The sequence below is a fragment of the Aegilops tauschii genome, chromosome 2 (genome assembly GCF_002575655.3).
Source record: "Aegilops tauschii subsp. strangulata cultivar AL8/78 chromosome 2, Aet v6.0, whole genome shotgun sequence".
Taxonomy (NCBI): domain Eukaryota; kingdom Viridiplantae; phylum Streptophyta; class Magnoliopsida; order Poales; family Poaceae; genus Aegilops; species Aegilops tauschii.
Genome location: NC_053036.3, coordinates 441,267,656 through 441,281,157, shown reverse-complemented (window position 1 = coordinate 441,281,157; position 13,502 = coordinate 441,267,656).

Sequence of the window (13,502 nt, the reverse complement as noted above, 5' to 3'; positions counted from 1 at the left end):
CGGCAATAATCATGTTTCAGATCTTTCATTGCCATGTTCAAGCAAGTCTATGAATGCAATTGGACTCCTTCTCGAGTAACCGAAGAACAGTTAAACAATCTTGTTAAAACGGGCGCTTTAGCCAAGAAAGATGTCATCCACTGGAGGGTCCCTGGCCCGGAAAATCCTCCTACACCCAAAGATGGAGAGGTAGTCGTGTTTGCTGACCATCTGAGTTGAGGTTTTAGCCCTCCCGGTTCGAAAATTTTCCGAGATGTACTAGCCAATTTCCAGCTGCGCCCTCAAGACATCGGTCCCAATTATGTGACCAACATCTGCCACTTCCAAGTCTTCTGTGAGGTTTATCTACAAGAGGAACCTACAGTCGAACTGTTTAGGGATTTCTTTCACTTAAACCATCGCACAGAGTTCACGGATGGACCCAATACGGAACTGGGCGGAATGGCGGTTCAGAAAAGGAAGGAAGCCACTTTCCCTCAGCCCAAGCTCCACAGTCACCCCAAAGAGTGGAACCAGACCTGGTTTTATTGCAAGGATACATCTCCACCTGATGAAAACCCCCTGCCAGGTTACCACCCTGAACGCCTGAGCAACACACATCCTTTTCCTTAGAGATTGACTGCAAAAGAAAGGGCCAACTATGCTCCTCAATTATCGAAGCTTAGAGCCTTCATGGCAAACGGTTTGACAGGAGTTGATCTTGCTCATTGTTGGATAAGCTGGAGTATTCTGCCCTTAAGCCGACACTCCAGTTTGATGTGTGAGTATACGGGGAGTTTGAAGGATGCTTAGTGGCACATTGACATCCAGCTTACATATGCAGAAGTCACTGAGGCTGTAAAAAAGATGCTGAACGAACCGGAGGCTGTCTGTGCCCAAACCGGACTACTCCCTTTCTGCACCTTCAACAAACCACCAGCTGTAAGAATCATATAATCTTTTTATCTGAAGTTGCTTCTGTCCAAATATTCTCTGAAAGTGTGATTATTTTCTGACAGGGTGATGATCCGTTCTGGAACAAGAAACCACCACAAGACAAACCGGCGAAGCCGCAAGACAAACATGTCAAGCCGCAAGATAAACCGGTCAAGCCAGTTCGTCCAAAGACCAAGGTTGTTAAAAAACCTGCCAAGAAAAGGACCACTGCATCCTCAGATCTACCAGCTGATGACGATGTGGGCAATCCAGAATCAAAGGTAGAACTTGACTCTCTTGGTTCATTTTTCGTACACCTCATTGACAATGATTATTATCAGGATGACGCTGAAGGCAGTCATGCTGATGATGTAGAGGTAATCATTATTTCGTCTGATTCAAATCCTCTGCCGACATCAAAAATCCGTCGAGCAAACCGGAAAGTATAGTTTTCTCAGCCCCTTGCTTACTTGGACCCAAACTTTCTTTTGAAGACACAGCAGCACGAGGCTCGCCGCACAACCCGGCACAGCGGCCAGGTAGTTACCTCCGCCGGTTTACCGAACACTCCGGTTCGGAAACGCCGATCAGAGGTCTCTTATCCCCTTGACACTTCATGCCCCAAAGCGGGTTGTTTCCGCCAGCCTCTTAACCCGCCTGATTCAATTTATCAGGGTACTTCTCACTCATCTTCTGGCGAATCTTCGGCCACAAAGCTTCCACCCCTCCAAACGGTTCTTGGGTGAGTCATACACTTACTTTTATCCTTGATATGTTATTTTAATATATATTGTACTGATCCTCTTGTTTATTCTTCTCAGCGTCAAGCCCAGACCCAGCAAGAAGGCTCAGTTGAATAAACCGGTTGATGAGGACGTGGCTGTTGAACCAGAGAAAACTCCAGATCCTGAAGAGACCAACATTGATGCCATACTGAATGACCCTCCATCTCAAGATCATGACTTCGTTGCTGAGCAGGTAGAAGTTGACACCACAAGCCATGCTGACCAGCCAACCAGCCCTGTCCGAACTGATGACAAACCGGTCAGTCTAGTGAAAGATACTGACAAACCGCCAACCCCAGTAACGGCTGCTGATGACAAAGACGATGATATTATGATTACTGGCACTGGCCATACCACTCCTGGCAATCCAGTCGCTTTGTCAAAGCATACTGCCAAAGATGAGCTCTCTGCAATTGGCAAAGGCAAATGGAACGCTGATTTGTCCAATTATGCCCATCTGAATTCTCAAGACCTTCACTCCGGCTTCTTGAACCGTCTATACACCAGCCGTGACTATGAAGCCGGTTTGGTAAATTTGATGAAGGAGCGATATGAGGTAACTACATAAGTGTTTGCAACAATGCCTCCTAACTTCAGCTTATCAACTCCAGTAGCCCCCAAGTAACGGTTTAGTATACCAATCTAAACCGGGACTTAATAACAATTTCATGTTTGCAACAATGCATCCTAACTTCACTGATGTAGCCCCCAAGGGCCGGTTTAACTTTATAAAGATGAACCGGGACTTTGTAGCAGAATTCCCATATCAGCAATTCTGAGCAAACACACATTAGCCCCCAAGTGCCAAGTTTAATACTTGTATTGTGCTTGGGACTTGCAAAAATTTCTGATAAAGAGCAAATATGCATTAGCCCCCAAGTACCAAGGGCATAACTTGTTATGTGCTTGGTACTTCAAACATGTACTGTCAACTCATTATATATCTGTCTCTTTATAGGCTGATCTGAGCAAGAAGGAAAGCCAAACCACTGATCTGCAAGAGAACCTCAAGTCCCAACAAGCTGAAACCTCCAAAGCGAAGGAAGAATTGACCAGCGCTCTAGGCGCTATGGAGAAACTGAAAGAGGGCTTCAACAAAGAGCGGGCGGATTGGGAGACTGAAAAATCCGCTTTGATAAAACGGGCTGAAAAAGCAGAAGCCGCTCTTAAACCGGTGGTTGATGAACTGACCGGCGTAAAGTGGCAGATTCATGCCATGACTGCTGCTGTGTTCGGTAAAACATCTTTTCCTGAATACTTTCAACATATCTCTCCCATGTGTTGTCGGTTTACTGATGTGTACAATGGTGCAGGAACTCGCATTAGCCATCTGGGCTCTGATGTACAGAAGAAGTTGAAAGATGCCTACACTTTGATAGATCAGCTGTATACCGGTGCGCAGCGGATCATCTATACTGCTTCACATAATAATCCTCCTCCCACTTTGATCAAGGATACCTTAGAAAGGTTATCTATGCTTCCTGCCCGGGTAGACGAGCTAAAAAAGTCTGCCGCTAGAACGGCCGCTTTGGCTGCACTAACCGGGGCAAAAGCGTGGGTACCTGACTTTGATCCAGTGGAGGCAGCCCAAGGCTATCCCAGTTTAAAGGAAGACGGAACAAAATTTGGCAATGATGATCTCCGAATCATAAACCGGGAAGTACGCCCATTGGCTTGTCAACTGGTTGAAGAGGCAGATTTTCATACTATCAGGCGAGTTATGATGATAAGAACAGACGGGTTGCGACACCAATTCCAGAAGCGCAAATCTTATCCCACCAATCCGTAAGCACACTTATGCCCCTGACATTGAACCGTCCACGCTGATAAGCGATGAAGCCGTATTCCAAGCCCTAACTGGGATCGACTGGGCAACTGTTGATTTCCAGCCACTGGGTAGAGAGGAGGGAGTTGAACCGGTGCGAGATGATCCACAGCCGTCAGGCCAAGCTGGTGACCAACCATGAACCGGAGGCAGGTTTAGTCTTCTACATGCTGCAACATGTATTTGAGAAAACAATTATCCTTTTGGGCACTGAAATGCCTTGTAATATGCTAGTTAAAATACTTGGTCTGGTATGCCTTCGTGCATATTTATCTGCGACTAATGCTTGCTTAATCCGACATGCTTAAGATATGATATTCATAATCCAGAGCCATTTATTCAAGCTGTTCCTGCAGATAAGAAGCTTAAAGCGCCCTGGCGGTTTACCCCCGGGCGGGTCATGATACCCAAATATATATATGATCAAGGTCTGTAACCAAGGTTGAAAAGATAACCAAATATGGAAATATATAATACCTGTGACCTTTAGGCATGATGTTGGCTGACCAACTTTGTAGTGAGGGCCATACCCCTACTCTGGAGGATAAGTAACTCCTGATATATGATGCCGATTTACAATAAAACCATTCCGGGTTGTGAGAAACACCGGTTTATTCCATACTGGTGCCTTTGAGTCAAAACCAGACTGGGCTGATAGTCTCCGGATTATAATTTGATCGTGTACTGACAACTTGTAGTTGACAGCCTAACCGGGTTGATAAACACCGGTTTTAAAAACATCACAAATCTTATGAAACAAAGAAAACTTAGCAAAAGGCAAATAAAAACCGTTGTAGTCGAGGCTTTTCACGGGCTGCCAGGCCCCAAATTCGAGGCTTTTCATGGGCTTCCAGGCCACTGAGTTAAACCATTTTTGCAAAGCCTTTTAAGATGGTCCTCAATCCTTAACCAATCATCGTTTTAACTTGACAAGTTCAGGGTCTTCATTTTAGAGTAACTTGTCAAAGTTCGAAGGGTCATACCAGGTTTACCTGGGCGGAGTGACTTACTTACATAGGCTGGTTAACCCGGGGTTTTAGGTGTATACACCAGGCTTCCAAGCCATGGCTTGATAGCCTGTTACAAGTGTAGATTCTTAGTTCATTTCGACAGCAAAGAATTCCCAAGCAACATTGTGAGCTGTGCTCAGTGGGTGCCTATGTTTGAGCTGTTGTTTTACAACACTCTCTTTGGCCCCGGATTGATGTGGCTTTGAGCCGACCAAGAGGTGTGACTGTGGTTCGGATACGACCAAGCCCCCAAGTGATGCTATGGCATTGCGCCGATCAAGAGGTGTAGCTATGGTTCGGATACGACCATGCCCCCAAGTGATGCTGTGGCATTGCGCCGATCAAGAGGTGTAGCTATGGTTCGGATACGACCAAGCCCCCAAGTGATGTTGTGGCATTGCGCCGATCAAGAGGTGTAGCTATGGTTCGGATACGACCAAGCCCCCAAGTGATGTTGTGGCATTGCGCCGATCAAGAGGTGTAGCTATGGTTCGGATACGACCAAGCCCCCAAGTGATGTAATATAAAGCTTTGAGAAGCTAAATCAAGGGGTAAACCGGACGCCGCTTTGTAAGCTCCATGTAACCACACATGATGTAAGAAAAACAACAGATACCCCGCTTTAGCTGAGGTTCCGGTTTATTATATTGATCATAATATATACAATGTCATAATATGTACATAAGCAGAGCCTATAGCTCAAGTATAGTAGGGCCGAAGATGAGCAATATTCCACGGCCGGTTGGTCTCCTCCTCCGATTTACGTGAGTATTTGCGCTCTCAAACATCGATTAGGTAGTATGACTCGTTGTGCAGATTCTTGCTGACCACAAAGGGTCCTTCCCAAGGGGGGGATAGCTTATGCATATCCGTCTGATCCTGGATGAGCCGAAGCACCAAATCACCTTCTTGAAAGGTTCTGGTTCTAATCCGGCGGCTATGATAACGACGCAGATCTTGCTGATAAATCGCCGAACGGGCTGCCGCCATGTCACGTTCCTCATCTAATAGGTCAAGAGCTTCCTGCCGTGCCTTCTCGTTGTCAGCTTCAACATATGCCGCTACCCGAGGCGAGTCATGACGGATGTCACTAGGAAGAACTGCTTCCGCTCCATAAACCATGAAGAATGGTGTGTATCATGTCGATCTGTTGGGTGTGATATTGATGCTCCACAACACAGAAGGTAAATCCTCAACCCAACAACCCGCGTCCATTGCAAAGGAACCATAAGCCAGGGTTTGATGCCTCTCAAGATCTCTTGATTGGCCCTCTCCGCTTGACCATTAGACTGTGGGTGAGCCACTGATGACACATCAAGCCGGATGTGCTCACGTTGACAGAACTCCTTCATGGCACCTTTTGACAGATTGGTACCATTGCCTGTTATAATGCTATGTGGAAAGCCGAACCGGAAGATCACCTTTTTGATGAATTGAACCGCCGTGGCTGCGTCACACTTACTAACTAGCTCTGCCTCCACCCACTTCGTGAACTTATCAACCGCCACCAAAAGGTGGGTCTTCTTGTCCTTGGACCTCTTGAAAGGCCCAACAATATCCAGCCCCCAAGTTGCAAACGGCCAGGTGATTGGAATCATCCTCAATTCCTGAGCCGGTACATGAGCACGCCTTGAGAATTTCTGACAGCCAGCACATCTTTTGACCAAGTCCTCGGCATCAGCATGAGCTGTCAACCAATAGAAACCGTGACGAAACGCCTTGGCCACCAAAGATTTTGCACCGGCGTGGTGACCACAATCTCCTTCGTGGATCTCACGCAAAATTTCACGGCCTTCTTCAGGAGACACACAACGTTGAAACGCCCCTGTCACACTGCAATGATGTAACTCTCCATTGATAATAGTCATGGACTTGGACCGCCGGATTATCTGCCTGGCCAAAGTTTCATCCTCTGGTAACTCGCCCCGGTTCATATACGCCAGATATGGAACCGTCCAATCCGGGATAACATGAAGAGCCGCCACCAACTGAGCCTCCGGATCAGGAACAGCCAAATCCTCTTCACCAGGGAGCTTGACGGACGGATTATGCAAAACATCCAGGAAGACATTAGGTGGAACCAGTTTACGTTGGGAACCCAGGCGACTTAAAGCGTCCGCCACTTCATTCTTCCACCGGTCCACATGATCCACCTGATAACCTTTAAAGTGACCTGCAAGAATATCCACCTCACAACGATATGCTGCCATTAGTGGGTCCTTGGAATCCCAAGTGCCGGACACTTGTTGAGCCACCAGATCCGAGTCACCGAAGCACTTAACTCGGCTTAGGTTCATCTCCTTAGCCATCCGAAGACCATGGAGTAAAGCCTCATATTCAGCTGCATTGTTAGTGCAAGGGAACATTAAACGGAGAACATAACAAAACTTATCACCTCGTGGGGAAGTTAATACGACTCCAGCCCCCGAACCCTCCAATTGCCTGGACCCATCAAAATGAATAGTCCAATAAGTATGATCCGGCTTCTCCTCTGGCGCTTGTAATTCTGTCCAATCATTGATGAAATCCACAAGTGCCTAAGATTTGATCGCCGTTCGGGGTATGTATTTCAACCCGTGAGGCCCGAGCTCTATAGCCCACTTAGCAATCCGACCAGTTGCTTCCCTGTTCTGGATTATATCCGCCAAAGGAGCAGAGCTGACCACCGTGATGGGATGACCTTGGAAATACTGCTTCAGCTTCCGGCTTGCCATGAAAACCCCATACACCAATTTTTGCCAATGCGGGTACCTCTGCTTGGACTCAATAAGTACCTCACTGATATAGTAAACCGGCCGCTGAACCAGATATTCCTTTCCTGCCTCCTTGCGCTCCACCACAATAGCCACACTAATAGCCCGAGCATTAGCTGCCACATATAGCAACAATGGTTCTTTGTCCACTGGAGCAGCGAGAATCGGCGGATTAGCCAGCTGCCGCTTTAAGTCCTCAAATGCTTCATTAGCGGCGTCACTCCAGACGAAGTTATCCGTTTTCTTCAGCATCTGATATAAAGGGATGGCCTTCTCGCCAAGGCGACTGACAAACCGGCTCAACGCGGCAATCCGGCCTGCCAAGCGTTGAACATCATTGATACACTTCGGTTTAGCCAAGGAGGTGATGGCTTTGATCTTTTCCGGATTAGCTTCAATGCCCCTGTTAGACACCAAAAAACCCAAGAGCTTGCCGGCAGGTACACCAAAGACATACTTGGCCGGATTAAGCATCATTTTATAAACCCGCAGGTTATCGAAAGTTTCCTTCAAGTCATCAATCAATGTCTCCTTCTTCCTTGATTTCACCACAATATCATCCACATAGGCGTGAACATTGTGGCCGATCTGTTTATGAAGACAATTCTGCACACACCGTTGATAAGTCGCCTGGGCACTCTTGAGCCCAAAGGGCATGGACACATAGCAGAAGGCTCCAAAGGGAGTTATGAAGGCTATCTTCTCCTGGTCCTTAACTGCCATTTTGATCTGATGATAACCAGAATATGCATCCAAAAAGCTCAAACGCTCGCAACCCGCCGTAGCATCAATAATTTGATCAATACGAGGGAGGGCAAAAGGATCTGCTGGACAAGCTTTGTTAAGGTCTGTGTAGTCCACACACATACGCCAAGTGCCATTCTTCTTGAGGACCAGCACCGGATTAGCCAACCACTCAGGATGGAATACTTCAACGATAAATCCAGAAGCCAAGAGTCTGGCTACTTCTTCTCCAATAGCCTTGCGTCTTTCTTCATTGAACCAGCGGAGAAACTGCTTGACCGGTTTATACTTTGGATCAATATTGAGAGTGTGCTCAGCGAGTTCTCTCGGTACACCTGGCATGTCAGAAGGCTTCCACGCAAAGATGTCCCGATTCTCACGGATGAACTCGACGAGCGCGCTTTCCTATTTTAGATCCAAGTGAGCGCTGATGCTAAATTGCTTGGACGAATCGCCGGGCACGAAGTCAACAAGCTTAGTCTCATCAGCCGATTTGAATTTCAGGGCCGGATCATGCTGTGTAGTTGGTTTCTTTAATGAAGTCATGTTTGCCGGATCAACATTGTCCTTGTAAAACTTCAACTCTTCTGTTGCACAAACCGACTCAGCATAAGCCGCATCACCTTCTTCACACTCCAGAGCAATCTTGCGGCTCCCATGGATGGTTATAGTTCCCTTGTGACCCGGCATCTTGAGCTGCAGATAGACATAACAAGGTCGTGCCATAAACTTAGCATAAGCTGGCCGTCCAAATAGGGCATGATACAGGCTTCTGATTTTCACCACTTCAAAGGTCAAGGTTTCTGATCTCGAGTCATGCTCATCTCCAAAAGCCACCTCCAGAGCTATCTTACCAACAGGATATGCCGACTTACCAGGCACCACACCATGGAACGGTTTAAGATTTTTATTTGTTAACCCCATGCGACGAAAAGTTTCATAATAAAGGATATTGATACTACTCCCTCCATCCATGAGTACCTTAGTGAACTTATAACCTCCCACCTGAGGTGCCACCACCAGAGCCAGATGACCCGGATTGTCAACCCGGGGTGGATGATCTTCTCTACTCCACACAATCGGCTGCTCGGACCAGCGCAAATAACGGGGCACCGCCGGTTCAACGGCATTCACCGCCCTTTTATGAAGCTTCTGATCACGCTTGTCCAAGCTAGTGGTGAAGACATGATACTGTCCGCTATTCAACTGCTTCAGGTTGCTCTGGTAACCTGATTGCCCTGATGATTATAGCCACCTTGGTTACCCTGATTACTTTGATTGTTATGTCCACCCTGATTACCGTGGAAGCCTGAACCGGAATTTCCTCCACCATAACCCGGCCCATGAGACTCGGGGCCCGAACCGCCTCCTGGTCCATGATCATACAGGAAAGAATCAGAATTTTTGAACTCTTGCATGATGTAACAATCTTTCCAGAGGTGCGTGGACGGGATCTCCTTCGTCCCATGCTTTGGAGAGGGCTGGTTCAACAGATAAGACAAACGGTCCGGATTAGGACTTGGCACTCCACCGCGCTGGGGCGGTTTACCCTTACGCCGCTGGCCCTTGTCATGTGTATTAGTATTAGCCACAAAGTCTAAACCGTGGTCCGCCTTACGCTTGCCGCCGTTTCCATGACCCGCCGGGTTGTGGTGCTGCCCCTTGGCGTTGCCGCTCTTTTTTCCCTTCCCTATCTTATCATCGTCAGACTCGGGATCCTTAGTACTATCAGAGTCGGCATACTTCACCAGTGCAGCCATGAGGGTTCCCATGTCATTACAATGACATTTGAGCCGTCCCAACTTCAACTTCAGGGGTTCAAACCGGCAATTGCCTTCCAATGTTAAAACTGCGGTGTCAGCGTTGATGCGGTCCGATGAATGCAAAATCTCTGAAACCCGGCGCACCCAATGGGTTGTTCACTCTCCTTCCTCCTGGACACAGGCAGCTAAGTCCACAATTGACATGGGCTACTTGCATGTATCCTTGAAATTCTGAATAAACCGGGCTCTCAACTCGGCCCATGACCTGATAGAATTAGCCGGTAAGCTCTTTAGCCAAGTGCGGGCCGTCCCTTCTAGCATCATGGTGAAGTATTTCGCACATGCCGCATCATCCACATCCAGCATCTCCATGGCCATCTCATAGCTTTCGACCCATATTTCAGGGGATAAATCGGCAGTGTAATTCGGCACCTTGCGCGGGCCCTTGAAATCCTTGGGCAGGCGCACATTGCGCAACGCCGGGATGAGACACGGCACTTCCAAAGAACTAGAGGTAACTCCTGGTTCCACCGATGTGGTTGGACGAACCTGAGTAAGCTAACGGGCTTAATGCTGCGCCGCTAACTCGGCCTCTCTGTGTGCCCGAGCCCGGTCCACCACCTCCTGAGCATCACCAGCACCACCCGCCGGGTTATTGCCATGGGGCGGATCACGGTTTCGTGCATTGCTTGACATTGCCGGTTCATCCATACGCCTGCTGTAACTCCGGCTTGGACGGGGACTGGAATAAATCCGATCACGACTATATGAATAAGCCCCCTATTGAACCAAGGTTGTCTGAAGAAGCTCCTTAACCCGACGCGTCTCGACTGCCGCCGGAGAATCGCCTTCGATCGGGATGGCTGCCAGCCGTGAAGCGGCAGCGACAATGTTGTCCATCGGGTTAGAGTAATGACCCGATGGCGTGGGGACATGCGGTGTTACAATGTTGTTCTGACGAGGCGGATCCACCAAACGTGGCTGAACCGGCGCCCGTGCTCCAGGTGCCTCCGCCCGGTTTATCACCGGCGGATTACTGGTCCCTGCTCCTGGGGTGTTAAAGAGATTTCTAGCGTCATAAACCGGCGGCAGACAAGATCGGTACCTCCTCTTCAGGACTTCGTTCGACGCACTCTGATCCAACATAATCCGGTAAGCTTGTGCATCCAAAGAGGCCCGCTCCGCGGCCATCCTGGTATCCTCAGCTGCTAAGTCGGCTTTGGCCTGGGTGATCTGATCTTTCACTTTCGCGATTTCCGCATTGTGTGCATCCTGATCCGCCGGGTTAACCTCCGCCATCAGCGTTGCCAACGCGTCAAACAAATCAGATAGAACCTGAGCTGGCGGTCGCACAGGGCCTCCTGCCTCGGCCGCTGTTGCCGCTGCCGATCCGGAAATCATCGCCGCTGCGGTCGAAGAGTGGAGCGCCGGTTGCGTACCGGCCATGAAGATCGCAACCCGGTTTGGCAGATCAAAGGGGTCCGGAATACTGTCGCCATCGGAACAGCCCCCAATCCGACCATCTTGTAACTGATATAACGACTCGGTCTCTCCGGTCGACGACTCGTCGCCGGAATAAACGACGGTCTCACCACCAGATTCCGATCTATCCTCAGATTCCCCTCCATGGATAACTCCCATGAAGGCACGCTTCATGACAGGCTTGACCCGGGCAGATCTTGCACGCTGAGCCATTTCGACGAGGTCGGTGCAGATGTCCGGCTCAGGGCCCGGTTCGCTGATCTTGCCAATGAAAACGTGTATGCCACCAAAAGGGACCCGGTACCCGTACTCGATTGAGCCGGCCTCGGGGCCCCAGCCTGCATCATCGATGTAGAGCTTGCCGCGACGATTCTTGGTCATCCGTCCCACAGCGTAACCCTTGAGTCCTTCGAAGTTGCCCTCCAAGAACTTGAAACCATCGTGCGATAGCCCCACGGTGGGCGCCAACTGTCGTGGTTTTTTCACGGCAGATGTCCTAGAGAAAGGACTTAGTCGTGGAGCCATCGCTACGGGTTAACTTAAAGGGGTTAAAGCGCACAAGGGACGCAAGAGAGTTTTATACTAGTTCGGCCCCTTACGATGAAGGTAAAAGCCTACGTCTAGTTGTGATGGAATTGCTGGGGTTTCGATGACCAGGGAGCAGATACGCTTTGCCTGAGTCTCGAGTTGTTGTCTGTTGTCCTTGAACCACCGCCGGGTCGTCCCCTTATATACATGGGTTGACGCCCGTCGGTTTACAGAATCCCGAGGCCGGCTCATAATCGTGTCCGGCTCGGTCTCTGCTACTTCTATCTTACAACACAAGTTTACATATCAATGCCGGTTTATGTCTACAGGCCTTAAACCGGCTTTGGGCCCTGGGCCTTCATAAAGCGTCACCGTCTGTCTTCATGGACTTCAGATACAAATGAACTACTTATGGGGTTAACCCGGCCTCTCCTGGCCGGTTTACGCCCAGTGGTAATATCCCCAACATTGGATGACTATGTTCGGACACCGGAACTGTTTCGGGAGGTTTCAGACATATACCGGAGTACCGGGGGGTTACCGGAACCCCCCGGGGAGTGTAATGGGCCTATTGGGCCTTAGTGGAGAAGAGGAGGGGCGGCCAGGGCAGGCCGCGCGCTCCCTCCCCTCTAGTCCGAATTGACCAAGGAGGGGGGGCGGCGCCCCCCTTTCCTTCCCCGCTCTCTCCTCCTTCCCCCTTCTCCTACTCCAACTAGGAAAGGAGGAGTCCTACTCCCGGTGGGAGTAGGACTCCCCGCTTGGCGCGCCCTCCTCCTTGGCCGGCCGCCTCCCCCCTAGCTCCTTTATATACGGGGGCAGGGGGCACCCCATAGACACAACAATTGATTATTGATCTTTTAGCCGTGTGCGGTGCCCCCCCTCCACCATAACCCACCTCGTTCATATCGTAGCGGTGCTTAGGCGAAGCCCTGCGTCGGTAGCATCATCAACACCGTCATCGCGCCATCGTGCTAACGGAACTCTCCCTCGAAGCTGTGCTGGATCGGAGTTCGTGGGACGTCATCAAGCTGAACGTGTGCTGAACTCGGAGGTGCCGTACGTTCGGTACTTGGATCGGTCGGATCATGAAGACGTACGACTACATTAACCGCGTTGTTCTAACGCTTCCGCTTTCAGTCTACGAGGGTACGTGGACAACAATCTCCCCTCTCATTGCTATGCATCACCATGATCTTGCATGTGCGTAGGAATTTTTTTGAAATTACCATGTTCCCCAACAGTGGCATCCGAGCCAGGTTTATGCGTAGATGTTATATGCACGAGTAGAACACAAGTGAGTTGTGGGCGATACAAGTCATACTGCTTACCAGCATGTCATACTTTGGTTTGGCGGTATTGTTGGATGAAGCAGCCTGGACCGACATTACGCATACGCTTGCGCGAGACTGGTTCTACCGACGTGCTTTGCACACAGGTGGCTGGCGGGTGTCAGTTTCTCCAACTTTAGTTGAACAGAGTGCGGCCACACCCGGTCCTTGAGAAGGTTAAAACAACACTAACTTGACGAACTATCGTTGTGGTTTTGATGCGTAGGTAAGAACGGTTCTTGCTCAGCCCGTAGCAGCCACGTAAAACTTGCAACAACAAAGTAGAGGACGTCTAACTTGTTTTTGCAGGGCATGCTGTGATGTGATATGGTCAAGACATGATGCTATATTTATTGTATGAGATGATCA